This window comes from Danio rerio, chromosome 6 (assembly GCF_049306965.1).
Source record: "Danio rerio strain Tuebingen ecotype United States chromosome 6, GRCz12tu, whole genome shotgun sequence".
In the NCBI taxonomy this organism is placed as follows: Eukaryota; Metazoa; Chordata; class Actinopteri; order Cypriniformes; family Danionidae; genus Danio; species Danio rerio.
Genome location: NC_133181.1, coordinates 17376972 through 17392772, shown reverse-complemented (window position 1 = coordinate 17392772; position 15801 = coordinate 17376972). Strand labels below are relative to the sequence as shown.

The window sequence follows — 15801 nt, the reverse complement described above, 5'->3', positions numbered from 1 at the left end:
ATAATTCAATTTTGTCCCTTACTACAAGCAGTCGGATAAATGAACTGTACCTTTAATTTTACCTGCTCAAAGAAAACATTCTTTGAATGGTTTAAACAAAACTCAAATACAATCACAGAAGGCAACATGAGCAATTATAGCAAATAAACTAATGTAAATATTATCATGCTTGCTATTTTTATGTTTTAAATCTTGTGTTCTAAAATTCCTAAAATTGATCTTTGTGTTCACATGCTCAACAAAAAGGGCTGCGAAAAAAGGGCTGTACATTGCGTAGCTATCACAGCTAATCTGTAATATACGCCGTGGAGAATTTGCTCTACAGACAGGCTCATGTTAGGATCCACTGATATCACTTTAATAGCGCTAGAGGAGAGGAAAAGTTGCCTTACATACAAACCAGCAGTTCAAAGGTCCAAAGCAAGAGAGAGGCACAGAGCTTTCATTTTCGCTCTAGCAATGAAAGTGTCCCATGGTTCTGCTGTACTTTAGTGTCAGTAAAAGACTGTCCAGCAAAGTTTTTGAGTAGTTGGAGCATCTCAATTACTCGCTCTTGTTCAAGTAGTAATCAACCTCGATATATTGCTTATGACATAAATGATGTCAGTACGTAATAAACGGTGATGATCTATTAATGAACCGATACAAAATTGTCCGTCTGCTTCATGATTCATCGAAGAAACAATGAATTATTAATTGTTATTTAAACATTATTTTAACATTTTACATACTTTGCAAAACTTTTAGTATTGGTTATACTAAACAAACACAAAGTAGAAAATTAGTTATATCATTGACATTACCCTCATGAGTCATGACTGCCTATCAGACAACTTGACCTTTTTATAATAACAAACATGTTCATAACATAGTTAATGTTATAAAATATCTGTTGGAATAACTTCCTGAAAGCTGATATCTTTAATTCTAATTATTTATGATTTAATAAGTCATCGCATTTGTATAAAACAAACATTTCTAAGGTTTGAAACAACATGAAGGTGAGTAAATGACAATTTTATTTTGGAGTGAACTAATCCTTTCAGGAACATTTAATTTCATGGCATTACCACATTACAAACTACCCTCAAAAACATTGCTGCTTGTTTTAATATGAGTAGAAACAACATAATTTTTGAGTTTTTTTTCAGGACAACTTAATTGATTTATGTTCAATCTACTTAAATTTATAAAATGATTTATTTAACTTAAACGATTTGTGTTGGGACAATATAAAGGAATTAATTTAATTTAGTTTTGCAAATTTAAGTGGATTGAACATGAAACATTGAACATTATTTAAATGTTTATTTTAAGTAAGCTTATTTAAATGAGTAGTTTAAACAAACAAACATTTTTTTGAGTACATAACAACATAAACTTAACATTAAAGATGGTATCATAGTAGAACACAGCATGCGTAGTTGAAAATCAAAATTCATCTGAATATTTAATTTGACACTGATAGCTGCTAGTGAAGCACTGGCTCTTTGAAACCTTGCTGCCTCTGAAGATCATCGTAGAGGAAATACCACAGCGTCGCAGTGAGTTGGAGGACGCTGGTGATGTAATCTCTCCAGAGACACAGGGCTTTGTTGTCATTTTGTCCTCTGCATGCTTACGCGCTCGGCTGATGGGTTGGGTTAGTGTCTCTTGTCAGACCAGCAGCTGAAACTGTATTCTCTTTGTATTTTCACACCATGTGATTTACCTGTTCGGTGACCTCACATGCTGATATGATTGTGTAGTGCCCTTTACCTCTTTTTATTAGACTGCAGTGGTTGTGAATGGGTGTTCCTCCCCAAGATGATGTTTTGACATGACCTCATTTGAAAGTCAGTGATTTAGATCTTGCGGTGCTGATGTGGTGCAGGGTTTTGTGGTGGAGTGTGTCATGAAGTTTGTCGAAGCAGCTGCAAACACACACCAATGCAGCCAGGACAGTTCCCTCTACTCTAGAGGAAGTGACTTTATTATGATCATATACATTATATGTTGGGGCTGCACAATATATTGCGAAAATAGTGCTGAACTGTTGTCATTATAATAGTATATGGAATTTCTGTATCTATATATTAAATGTATAGTCATGTGCCAAGCATTGCATCCATAGATTATCCAGATTTGACCAAATCTGATGGCGCTTTATGTATTTTTTTTATACCTGTCCTCCTTTACACGGTAGGAGATCTGTTAATTAACAGCTTCTGTATTTAGTTTTTTATTTATTTACAGTTATGGCTCCTTAATCTCTGCTCCATCAATTTTTAATGTTGAAATACAATTCTGCTGTTGTTTGAAACAATATATTGTATATTTATATATTTATGAAATAAAACATATAAATTAAATGAGTAACATAACAAAAAAAGTACTGACACTGTATTTAAGGCTTTTGTACTGTAATTTACAATACCAAAACCAACTCAGACAACATTTCAAACTATGAACCATTTCAATGTGGTAATGTCATTGGCCCATGAACATTTCCTGCTTGTTGTCAAACTATTTCATAACTGTAACAAGAGGCAATTCAATCATATCTTAACGTTAAAACAGCTGTCATAGCATTTTTTAACAATATGTGGACCTTTTTGTATTCTCAGAAGCTGTGGAAAATAAAAACGTAAAACAGGAAATACATTAGGACCATTGTTATTGTTTAAATCTCTCTAAATGGTCTATTAATGTTAACAAAAGTCACGTTTTTCTAATTTCCAATATCAAATGTTATTGGGCGTAAGATCAAGGTCCCACAATTCAATACAAAACATGAAAACACAGGAATCACAAAATATAAATATATATATATATATATATATATATATATATATATATATATATATATATATATATATATATATATATATATATATATATTTCTACTGGTGTTATTAGCTAGATTGGGCCCAAAGGGGAACCTAGTGCCTTAGAGAGCAGAGGGTTAAATATTTATACTAATGGTGGTAGTATAGACTAGTGAAATAAATGACAACACTTTTTTCAGTTATTAAAAGTGTAATAAAGTCTAAATGTTTGCCCCTTGACTTTTTAAATTTCTTCAGATTAAATAAAGTATACATATATTACCTTATTTTTTTGATATATCATTAATTTATTCATAAATTTTTTTTTAACTATGTCTCTTTATTAATCTGGGGTCGCCACAGCAGAATGAACCACCAATTTATCCAGCATATGTTTTACGCAGCGGAAGCCCTTCCAGCCGCAACCTATCACTGAGCAATGGTATGTCATTACATTAAAAAATTATAAGTACCCTTGGAGCAGGGCTATTCAATTGGCAGCCTTCAAAGCAATTTGTTCCTTCCCACCAAATAGTGTGACCAAGACATCAAAAATAAATTTAGTTCAGTCAAAAAACTGCCTTTATAGTAAAGAAGTGACTTACGGTTTCCAATACAGCACACTCTGCAGTTGAAGGCTGTGCAGAGAGCGAGTCAAGTGACATTAAGTCAGTGGCGTGGGCAGCCGAAAACATTTGGATATGTTTGTAGAAATGGACTTTTGTACAATGCACTGATATCGTTAATAGGGATGCAATGATTAGCCGTTTTCACTATTAACCGCGTTTTAATTCATCATAGTTAATTACTTGTAAAGGCTTCTCAATGCTGTGTTTCTGTTGCACGGAACAAAACTGCTTCAACTAAACAAAGTTATGCAAACTGTGTGCTTATTTAAAGTTCCAAGCTTATACCAAGGCTAATACATACACACATTGGATTAACTATAGCAGCAGGCCGTTTATTGTGTCTTTTCTGCACTCAAGTTTAATATTTCCAATGGAGACATGCGCATATTGGGAGCGATGCATGGACTGCTCGCAAGCAGATCGACACACTCGTGCCCTCCAGGCGCACACAGTAGAAATTCTCACGCTGTTGTGGTGAGAGTTGTGCGTGGCTTTTAGTGCAATGTAATTGCAAGATATGTTAAACAAATCATTAGAAAAGTTATTATGAACGCAGATAATAGCAACAATTCATTTAAATGCTTAGCTAATATAACGCTTTAATTAACACTAGACAAATACTATTTTTAATTTATTCATTAATTTAGTCATTGTTCTGTCATGTATTTTTTTATTGTCAAATTATCACTCATGTTTAAATCAAAAACATTTCCAATTATTTTTTAAGTCCAAAGACTATTGTTTTTTTTTATTAATATTTTGTGTTGTATTTGGTTACTGAGCAGCAATAAACAACACTTTGATATACAAGCAGTTTTCTTGTGATTTTTCTTAACTAGTAGTGTTTTAAATTTAATAAATGCATTATAATGGTGATAACCATGAAACCATGATTATACTTCAGACTATAAACCCACAACCAAAATCTATAATCGTTGCATCCCTAATTGTTACTCAGTTCAAAACATAACATATGAATGTGTTTGAATGTAGAAGCCTACTTGAGCAATACAACTGATTTTGTTGTGCCAATGTGGGTGTCAAAAATACAGCATATGGGTTCTTATATTGCTATTGTGTCATCACTTATATTGCAGGTCATATCTCTCCGACCCCTTATTTGGGATGCATTTTTTTATGAACTGGCCACCATGACAAAGTAATTGAACAGCCCTGCCTTAGAGAAAAAAAACTTAGTGTAATTTCAAACTACAGACTACGTAAGTCCTTATAAAACAGATAAGTTACATTATAAGTTGATCTCTCATTTTTGTATGTTGTAGTGCTGTATTTATACCATAGTAATCTGCTAGTGTTTGCTTTACTTTTTCTGGGTTTGCTGACTTTTTCTGGGTTACTTATTGTGATCTCCTGATTGAAACAGAAATCCTGGGAAATCTCTGTAGACTGATGGCATTTCATGCCAATCAGCCTTATAATCTTAAAATGTGGAAGAAAGTAGTTCCTTATACAAAAGGATTTTGAGACTCTCTGTGTTTGATTTTCTTTTTTTATATACACGATTATCGAACCGTTGTATAAACGCAATATCACATGAGTAGCAGACAGTGTGGATTGGCTGTATATTGTCACTGGTTGCATGCTACGGCACGCACCACCACTTCCCTGCAGTGCTGATATACAGCCACATCGCACTGCTATATACTGTAGATCAGGGGTCTCAAACTCGCGGCCCGCGGGCCATTTGCGGCCCTCAGTGCAATATTTTGTGGCCCGCGCCGACCGCTGTACACTGACAGAATCAGCTCTCCCCGCTCCGCTGATTCTATCCGTACACAGCGGTCACTGGCATTCCCCGCCCGCCGTGTAAACAAAGGGGCGGGGATGCCGGTGACGTCACCACGCACCCCACTCCTTTGTTAGACGCTGTGACGGGCGGGAAGTGTTAGGAGGGAACTTGCGCCGGCCAGAACCAAGGTAAGCTGTTTCCGCCCCTGCCTGCCACTTAGCTACCTATCTGCAGCCTGCCACTTACCTAGCTACAGCCTGCATCTTATATATATTATAGGTAGATACAGATTGGTACAGACTGATGTGACTGGAGTGGGGTTTGGGTGTTTTATTTATACATATATACGCCTTTTTTTTAGGTGAGGGAATGGAAGTTTTGAGTGAGTTCCCCCAAGCCATACTGAGGGTCTCAACTGCTTCCGCTCTAAAGCCAAATGTGGTTCAGATTTGTGAGAAGAAGCGCTGTCAAGTCTCTGGCAGCTAGGAGTAGGCAAAAGATGCCATGTTCAGAAGAACTGTTCATAATCTTCACTCAATGTTCTATTAATGTTCAGGACACTTCATGTTCAGAAGAAATAATGAAAACTGTTAATAATGACATTTGAGGACTTTTTTTTTGTGTGAAATCCCTTTTGCGGCCCAGCCTCACCCAGACTTTGCCTCCTGCGGCCCCCAGGTAAATTGAGTTTGAGACCCCTGCTGTAGATAGATAGATAGATTGACATTGGTCGCATATGCGCCCGAAAATTAATCTATGCGACCTCATAATATATATGGGAGCATTAGTGCGACTGCAGATAATGGTTGTAGTTCGACCTGTTTTGATTTTTTTGTAAAAACGTGCTGAATCGCTCTTCCCTGCCGCTATATTGGTTCATATTAGCTGTCATTCACTCAAGGTATTCCGCTGTCAGATGACCAGCTTTTATGACCACGGAAAATGCAAACGGCTGAAGAGTAAAGACTTAAAGCACGCAGGTTTGCAAACCCCACCTAAAGTTGAGGCGCAGATGAAAGCGATCATGACACGTCACATGGTGAATAATGATCCGCCAGCTGAGATCAATCGAGTACGCGCTTCTTGGAGAAGGTGCCCGAATCTCCATGCGTTGCATTCACTGCGTGTTTAGCGCAAATGTCCGCTAAAAGTCAAATCTAATACTGTACATATCATCGCCAAAGAAGCTCGCCTTTACTAAGTTTACACTGAAACTGCGGCTCATAACAAAGACCGGTATTGCGCCGATGGTTAGCGCAAGAGTCCTGCTCTGCCTGCGCATAAATTGGGTCGGCTGACTCGCCTGCTTTCCACTAACACAGAAAAATGAAGATCAGCTCAGACTGAACCTTTAAATTGACACAAACTGAAACCAAAACTTTTAAAGAGTGATAGTGAGACTTACTTTCTTTTGTCTATTCTTTTTGAGGTGTATATTATTTTTATATTTATTTACTGATGACTGCTTTGCAGCTTTCATCATTGAATTGAATGATTTATTATAATCTTTTGTTTGTTTTGTAGCAGAAATATTATTTATTAAATTGACATGCATAAATAAACAGCAGTACAAAATAAATATTTCTTACTGCAATGCTTCATTTTTGTTTGATGCAAACTAAACAATTATTTTTCATAAATTAACAGACTTTTTATAGCAGATAACCTACATTCATGCACATTCAAGGCAGTATCATAATGAGAAATGGAATTCATTGTTACTATTATTGTCATTTTTTTATCATTATTAATATTCTATGGCCTAATGATTAGACATTCATTTTGGAATTATTGCACACAAATATCAATGTCTTTGCAGCATTAGTTAGATAGTTGTTTCTGGTTTTTGTCAGTCCTATTAAATGTTGTTTTAAAATACAATAAATCCCTTAAAAAACAATTTGCAGCGGTGCTCATTCATTTTTGGTGGATGCTCCTAAATTTTTTCTGGTGCTCCTAAAATTTTTTTGGTGCTCCTAAATATTTGAAGTTGGGAGCACCGGTGCTACCAAGTAAGAAAGTTAATTTCGAGCCCTGCATGCGATTATTCGTATGTTTGATAAAACTATGAAACTTTTAATATTTTCTATTGATTTCCCTATTAGTAACTGATGCTTTTATTCAAAGTATTGTATTTGTCAATACATACAGTTTAAAGGGGTCTTGTTTTTGCTAAATGTATGTCTCATTGTGTTTGTATGTGTGTGTGAGAAGAGGACTTTGTTATATGCACTAAAGAAAGCTAAAAAGCTCAAAAGGACCTCTTTTATCACATGTAATATTCCCTTTCCATGTCTAACATGAATGCTATATTCTTTAAACAAAGAATTCTTTGCTAATGTCAGCTTTTTAGACCTTGGCACACTAGATGGCATTTATTATAATATTTGGGTGAAGTTTTATTTCCTGCTTTTGAGGAATCCTACATTAGCAAATAGAAGTATTTAAGTCTTTCAGAAACCTATAAAGGTCTTTTGTAATGCGTGTCTGAGCAAGAGAAAATTATTTTTTTTGATGACATGTCATTGCAAGTTTTCTTTCTGTCATAACTTATTGTAGTCCTAAGTACCAACTGTATTTCACTGGCCATTGTATATTGGTATATTGGTATATTTTGTATTAGTATATTGGTGGCCTTAATGACCCTAAATTACCTGCCTCATTTCTCAAAAAACAACAACAAACATCTTTAGTAGTTTTATCTGCACATATTTTTGTGCAGCGTTACTTGTTAATTGTTTAGGTGAAATTTATATTGTTATACATTTATTTTTTTAATGTGTAAGACTCTATAACTTGTATGCAAGTTGTGGTTATGTGCTGTAGAATGTACAGGCTATATATAATAATATATTTGTCTGTTGTATTGTTTAAATACTCTATTTAAGGACCACAGTGCAGTTTCTAATTGTCATCCTATTGCATACGTTGCCACTATTCTTCAAACAAATGTAGTTTACCCATTTGACAACAATAAGATTTTAATCTTTTAAAATAATACAATTAGAGGTGATCACTTATTCCTTCACTAAGTACAGATCACAATAAGTGTGTTGTTTAATTACATAGAAAATGATTTCACCCATTATATTAAGTCTATTTTAATTGAGTTTTTAAAGTAGAACGCTTTCATCAAAATATATGCAAGGTGTTGGATAGGAGGTTCTCCGGCAGGTTTTCCAGAGAGAGTTGACTCATGCTTGATTTATTTTAAAATCATTTGCTACTTCTGTGGAATTTCTTTCCCACATGTCTGAAGACTGATGAAAATATTTGAATGCAAAATATTTGTTTCACAAAACATGTCACTTGTCAATTTATTATTATTATTATTGTCCCACCAGAATTACACTGCCCTATTTTTGAGTTATTTGAAGTAATGTTTTGCTTCTGTCTGGCAGTTTGATGCAAAGCTTATTCTAAAATCATTTGTTTTTTTTTACTTTGTTTTTGTTTTTTAAAACATTATTTGTTAGAATATGGGGATGAAATGCAATTATTTCAGAAAACTAAAATAAATTTAAATACGTTTTATATACACATGCATACATGAAACCTGAATAGATCTGCACTCATTGGTCACTTTATTAGGTATAGCAACTCAATGCATTAAGGCATGTCGACATGGTCAAGACGATCTGCGGCAGTTTAAACCGAGCATCAGAATGTGGAAGAAAGGTGATTTAAGTGACTAGTTTAAACATGGTTGTTGGTGCCAGATGGGCTGGTCTGAGTATTTCAGATATCGACACCGAAACTGCTGAAAGCACAACCATTCTTAGGGTTTACAGAGAATGGTCGGAAAAAGAGAAAATATCCAGTAAGCGGCAGTTTTGTGGGTGCAAATGCCTTGTTTATGAGGTCAGAGGAGAATGGCCAGACTGGTTTGCGCTGATAGGAAGGCAACAGTAACTCAAGTAACTACTCGATACAATCGAGGTATGCTGAAGAGCATCTCTGAACACACAGCATGTCCAACCTTGAGGCGGATGAGCTACAGCAGCAAAAGATCACACCGGGTGACTCTTCTGTCAGCTAAGAACAGGATACTGAGGCTACAATTCGCACAGGCTCAGCAAAATTGGACAATAAAAAACGTAGCCTGGTCCTTTGAGTCTTGATTTCCACTGCAACATTTGGATGGTAGCATCAGAATTTGGCATCAACAACATAAAAGCATGGATCCATCCTGCCTTGTATATGGTTCAGGCTGTTGCTAGTGGTGTAATGGTGTGGGGGATATTTTCTTGGGACACTTTGGGCACATTAGTACCAATCGAGCATCGTGTCAACTCCACAGCCTAACTGAGTATTGCAGCTGACCATGTCCATCGTTTTATGACCACAGTGTGCCGATCTTCTGACGGCTACTTCAAGCAGGAGAACACACCATGTCAAAAGGCTTGAATCATCTCAGACTGATTTGTTTAACATGACTGTACTCAAATGGCCTCCAGTCACCAGAAATCAATCCAATAGAGCACCTTTAGGATGTGGTGGAACGGTTGCAAGTGACAAATCTGCAGCAACTGTGCGATGCGATCATACTAATATGGACAATAATATCTGAGAAATATTTCCAGAACCATGTTGAATCTATGCCACAAAGTGTTAAGGCAGTTCTGAAGGCAAAATTGGGTCCAACCCAGTACTAAGGTGTACCTGATAAAATGGCCGGTAAGTGTATGTTGCATGATGCAATTTGTGTTGAATTGTACATTTTTGAGTATGTAGAATTTGTTCAAATCATCTGAAATGAATCAAATCATCTTGGAGGCATCTTTCGCCTGAACAAGGTTTAATGCTCTATCTGTAATTACAGTCCATGACTTTTTATGGTCAGATGGGCTTATAAAAAACAACTTCATTCATTCCTGTTGTTCCAAATAAGCCCACTAAGATAAAACCACACTAAATCTAATATAAAAAGCATTAACTGAATTATTCTTTGTTCAGAACTGATCCCTTTCATTTATGATCTCTACCTTGCCAGGGAACAGAAAAATAGCGGACAATTAAAGACTAGATTAAAGAAGCATTTCACCTCAAATCCAATTTTAAAACTCTAATCCATATTTGTACAATCTGGTCAGCAGTTCTTTATAATATTTGATTAATATATATCAAACCTGAACTGTTTATTTAGTCAAATATGAAACTTTCTGTACATATACCTTCTTTAAAGCTTGACAATAAAGCTCGACTTGACTTGACTTTATTGGGAGGCAGTTCACATATTTATAAGGAAAACAGAAAATCTGTATTTGGGTAAGTTTAATAGCCAGAGCAGAAAAAAGGTTGTTTGATTTAAGGTAAAGCTGGGGATTGAGTTACACAACCACTTCAGCTTCAGCACTGTAATTTTCACATTCATTATAGTCGCATTACTGGATGTGATCTGTCAAGTAGGGATTATAGTTGATCAGATTCTCAACACTTCAGAATTTGTGGATTCATTGCAGTCATTTTATTTAATGCCTGTGACTGTTGGTTATTAAGTTAACTTTAACAAATATTAGTTGTATTTAATTATTTCTACAATGAAGACTAGACAGTGTTATTTTATATTTTGGTAAAATTTTTGCACATGCTTGTAATTAGTTTATTATTTGACGTGAATTTATTTAGTAAAAATTGTAAACAAACTACAGACATGGCAGACGTGCGAGACCAACCCTCAAGATGCCTCTGTATAGTCGTTTGAACAACTGTTAATTAATATCTAGGAATCTGGAAAATATTTAAATCTCATTTTCAGAGTTCCAATTCATCTGCAACAACAATGTGAAGGTGTTTGGACATTAATTTCTGACTGCATAATTTTGCAAACATTTGAGGAGATCTCTCTGCATAAAAGTCTTGTAAATGGCTGATTAACCTCCTGCTGCATCTCCAATAAGGCAGCTGATTAAATATTAAAGGAATGTGTATGATGTGTCGAGATGATTGACAAGGGACATAACTACTGAACGGTCTGTTATTGGGGAAGTTGTATGTCACCAAGCTTGCATACTCTTCTGTTACACGCTAAAATGTATGTACTTTATCTTCACAAAAATAAGCACATACTTTTAGGATGTAGTATACATATACGATTTGAGCAGTATAGGCTCATTCTGAAAAAGTAGCCCTATATACATTTCTGGAGATCACGAATTATGTAGCCAGAAGTACATATGGCTGCATTTTGTCTTTAAAACGAATGCTACGGGGTGGTATGACACCCCTTTTGCGCTAGCAGCTGACCACTTACCTCTGTATGGATTACTTTCCCACTGTTACCAGTTTGTCCAGTTGCTTGCAGCATACATCGGTGGACTTGAGAGGAGAGGAGTTGACCGCAATGACTGGGTTTGAGTTTGGCGAAGAACGGTTAGAGTAGGTATGACAAGCAAAAGGCAAAAGCCAAAAAAAAAAAAAAACAGTAAAAAAACAGGGTAAAAATGTGTTAGAAACCGAAAACGTGGTAAAAATCAGGGGGCTTTTCTTTTTCTGGATTGCTTTTAAAACTGTCATTGGATTTAGGGAAGCAGATGGGCAGTAGTCAATCTGTACTTTTTAAAACATCGGTTGGGTGTAGGGAAATAGGAGGGTGGGTTAGTCAAACAGTCAGTCAGTCAACAGCGGCCTCTGGTGGTTTTGCTTGAGAAGAGCAGGCGAGAGTGGCACTCACGAGAGAAATTTGAGATCTGAAAAATAATACAGAGCGGCCTCTTGTGGATTTGCAAAAACGGCAAAAAACATGCCTCCTGGGACATACTGTATTTGGTGCTCTTCAGAAATGTATATAGGGCTACGTTTTCAGACTGAGCCTATAGGTCGGATTTGAGATGAAGCAATAGTTTCATTAAATATTGATATTGTACACGCATTAGGTAAGCAATATCAAAAGTGTGAAAAGGAAAATGGGTGCTACTTGAATAAGCTATATTTGTATTAAAATAATTAGCTATATAAAATATTTTGAAGAGGCTACTGTTTTTGAAAACATATTTATTAAAGAAACAATATCGTCATTGTTGTGTGAGGATGTGTGTGGTTTTACCTGTAGTGGACATGATCTAACACCGAAAGTCCAATGGTAGGGCAGGGCGATTTGGCGTAAAATCAATATCTTTATTAATTGGACATTTTAACTTGATTACGAATAATTATTTTATTTACTTATTTATTGTTGACAATGTTTGTACAGTAAATATGCATTTTACTTTGGCTAAGCTGCCCTTGTTGATCAGTTGTTTCAGTGTTCAAGTTGTCCATGCTCGACATATTGATAGAATAATGTTAAGTAACAGAGCAGGGTTACATTGACTTCAGATGGGGTAGGGAAAGTAATCTGAAAAAATTGACCTGGAAAATTAAATCGATTATGAGTTCTAAATATCGATTTTGAGCACTTTTCAATTAATCGCCCAGGCCTATCCAATGGTTTATTGAAACAGCCAAACTGTTACAATTTTACTCCTTAAAAATAGGGTAAAATTTGACAGATTTTATTGTTTTTGGTAATTAACATGAATTTACATCTGTATCCCAAACAAAACTACTGTCCCATACTAACTGGAAACTTCTGAAAGATAAATTCATTTGATCACCAGCTCTGTCAGTGTCATCATAGTGTCCTATTAATAAAGAGTAAAAGTAATAATGACGAGTAAAAATAAGTAATAATGATTAAACCATAATTAAATATCTGGTTTTAGCAAATTTCACTTTTAAGAGCAAAGCCCTATAAAAAAGATCGCCCTTTTTAACTTTTAAAGGATTGACATTGATTGATATACACAAATTATTATATTAATGATGAATCATTTACTAATAATTTTGGGCCATATCACTCAGCCTTTAATTAATGCTTTTTGTGTTTGTGTATTTAAAGTCGTATATTGAGCATAGCAGAAGTGCCCCAGCACCTTCAGGCCCTCATTCTCCAGAAATTGCTCATCTTTCTGGTCAGGGCAGCAGACAGCAACCAAAAACAATAGCAGCGCTCTGATTCAGATCTTAGGGAGGCAAAAAATAGCCACGAGAGCAGTGGCCTTCCTGCTGCTAACAGTGCTGCTTCCCCCATTAATGTCTCCAGGGGTGTGATGTCACTTCCCCATCATTGATCGCTCTGTTGTGGCTCAAGTGGATGTCCTCCAGCTGCAACCTGTCCCGGCGGCTTTGCTGTCACTCACGTTGTCTTGCTCACATTATAGGCCAATGGATTATTTCTCAGATGCTTTAACATTATTGTGGATTTTTCATATTCAATTTTAATCCCATGAAGTCAAGAAGAGTTCAGATTTGTTCAGTATTTATTGAGAATTGTGTGGTGTAACAAGTAAAAATGTATAGAGTTAACTTAATATTTTACATAAATAGAACATATTGCTATTATCACTTAAATAAGTGTTTACGCATCTTAATGATAATAATTTATTAATTATTAAAAATCAATAATTGTATGGAATCATGCCAGCATGACAGGTCTATTCTTACATTAAAAGTTTAAAGAAGTTCAAATATTAATAAGCAATGAAACAGATTTGTGTGCTTATAAAATGATTTAAAATAGCGATAATTAATTATTTTGATTAAAATGATGTATAACAAATTATTTTAATAATTAGAAAGATATACAGAGACAAGCTACAAAGTTTAAAACCGATTCAAACTAGGAATATACGTTTTCCTTAGTGTTTTTAAAATAGGATTCTCACTGATCCATTAACTTCATTACAATTCAGCTCTGCATTAGAGCTTTCTACTTTGCATTATCTATTTTATTTCAGATTTTTTTCCAGCCTTTAGTCTTATGAATCAATAAGCTCCACCTTTGTGGGGAACTGGGAACTTAAATGTGTTTTAGTCTGCCTTGTTTCCACTCTGTTGATTTTTCACTGGAATTCCCCCTCAGTCTTTTTTTCTAAACATCACTTGGCTTTAATATAATTGTACTTTTTCATCTGTTGTACATTTAAAAATAACATTCTGGCTAAGAGGCATTGTTAAAAAGAAGAAAATATGCCTTGTCTCCTTCAATTCTGGAATTCCCATAATGGGAGAGTCTCTGTTGTAGGGCTGCATGATATTGAAAAAACTGACATTGCAATATTTTCATTTACAGCGATTGTGTATATTGAGATATAAATGCAATTTCAATAGATAACTTGAATAGCTTGTAAAGAATTTATACTTTTAGTCATCATTGTGTGAGGTTCGTGGTTTTCACCTGTGGTTGACATGATCTGACAGTCCAGTGGTTTATTGAAACAGTCACTGTTACAATTTTACCCCTTAAAAAAGGTTGTTAAAATGGTTTGTACAAATTTTACTAATAAGATCCGAAACCTGGCTTAAAAAGATCAACCTCTTAACTTTTAAACTATTGACATGGATTGATACAAAAATTTCTATATTAATTATGAATAATTATTAAGAATTTTTGGCCATATCATTCAGCCTTTAATTAATGTAGGCTTTTTGTGTTTGTGTATTTAAAGTTGTACAATATCTTGAGCATAGCAGAAGTACCCCAGCACTTTCTGGCTGCATGATATTGAAACTAACTGACATTGCAAATTTGTTTTACAACAATATATATTGCGATATAAATGCAATTTCACTAGATGACTTGAATAGATTGTAAAGAGTTTAGAATTTTAGATCGCTCTGGGATTGATTTCTGTAGCGGAGTGTATCTGCATAAAATATAGGCTAATTTTAAAAATGACAAACAAAGTAAAATACAGCAGAAAAAATTCTAATAAAAAATGATTTATGATTTTCTGGAGAGTCAAACAGGATCCCAAAACAGAAATAAAATAATCACTGTATAATGATAAAAATGGCAATAACAACAAAACAGTATTGTTTTCATCGAGTAAATAATTATATAATGTACACTTCGGGCCCCATCATACACCTGGTGCAATATGGCGCAAGACGTATGGCTTGATTTGTTGCTATTTTCAGACCAGCTCAACAGTAATTTTCACGTTTTGTGCCACGTTGTTTAAATAGCAAATGTGTTCCGGTCTGAAAAGGAGGTGTATTAAGTCGCATTGTTGGTGCTTTGCTATATTGGGAAACTGAAATAGACCATGCCATTGACCAACTAAAAGCTGGTCTAAAGTCTAGTGCAGAGCGCGTTAGTTATAAGCCTATGCAGGTCTAAAACATTTACACATTGCTTAATACACACAGGATGTACAGCAATAAAGTATTAAAATAAAGAAAAAATAATGACAAAATAAAGGATTAATTTTACAAAAATTATTGATTATTAAATTAAAAACCACTACCTCATGCCTTCTTCACATCGAGAGGCTTCTTTTGTTTATGCATGACAAGTTGTATGATGTTAATATTATTAGCAGTATTGTTTATTAAATGCATATTTATATTTGTTTTAATAAAAACAAGTTTAGATTTGACCACCTGTCAGTTTTGGAGACGTATGTATCACCATGGGGCATAAGAATAGGATGCGCATTTTAATATAACTCAGTTTTTTGGACTCATTCGGTTATACTTGTTCATTTTTACGTTTTACGTGCTGGAAATTAGAACTGAACTTACAAATAAAATAAAAAGAAGGGAAGCATTTGCTTTTTTCACTTACAAAGTC

At 34.9% G+C, this 15801-nt stretch overlaps 1 protein-coding gene and 1 long non-coding RNA gene across 7 annotated transcripts in view; both read left to right on the top strand.

Annotated features, from left to right (window-relative positions):
* The window catches only part of agap1 (ArfGAP with GTPase domain, ankyrin repeat and PH domain 1), a 348474-nt gene that overhangs the window by 19581 nt on the left and 313092 nt on the right, over window positions 1–15801 (top strand). The gene's annotated exons all lie outside the window — the stretch shown is intronic.
* LOC141386214 (uncharacterized) lies at window positions 3001–11921 on the top strand. The gene is made up of 3 exons (XR_012407740.1): window positions 3001–5114; window positions 5865–5994; window positions 7184–11921. It is a non-coding gene; the product is annotated as an uncharacterized lncRNA (long non-coding RNA).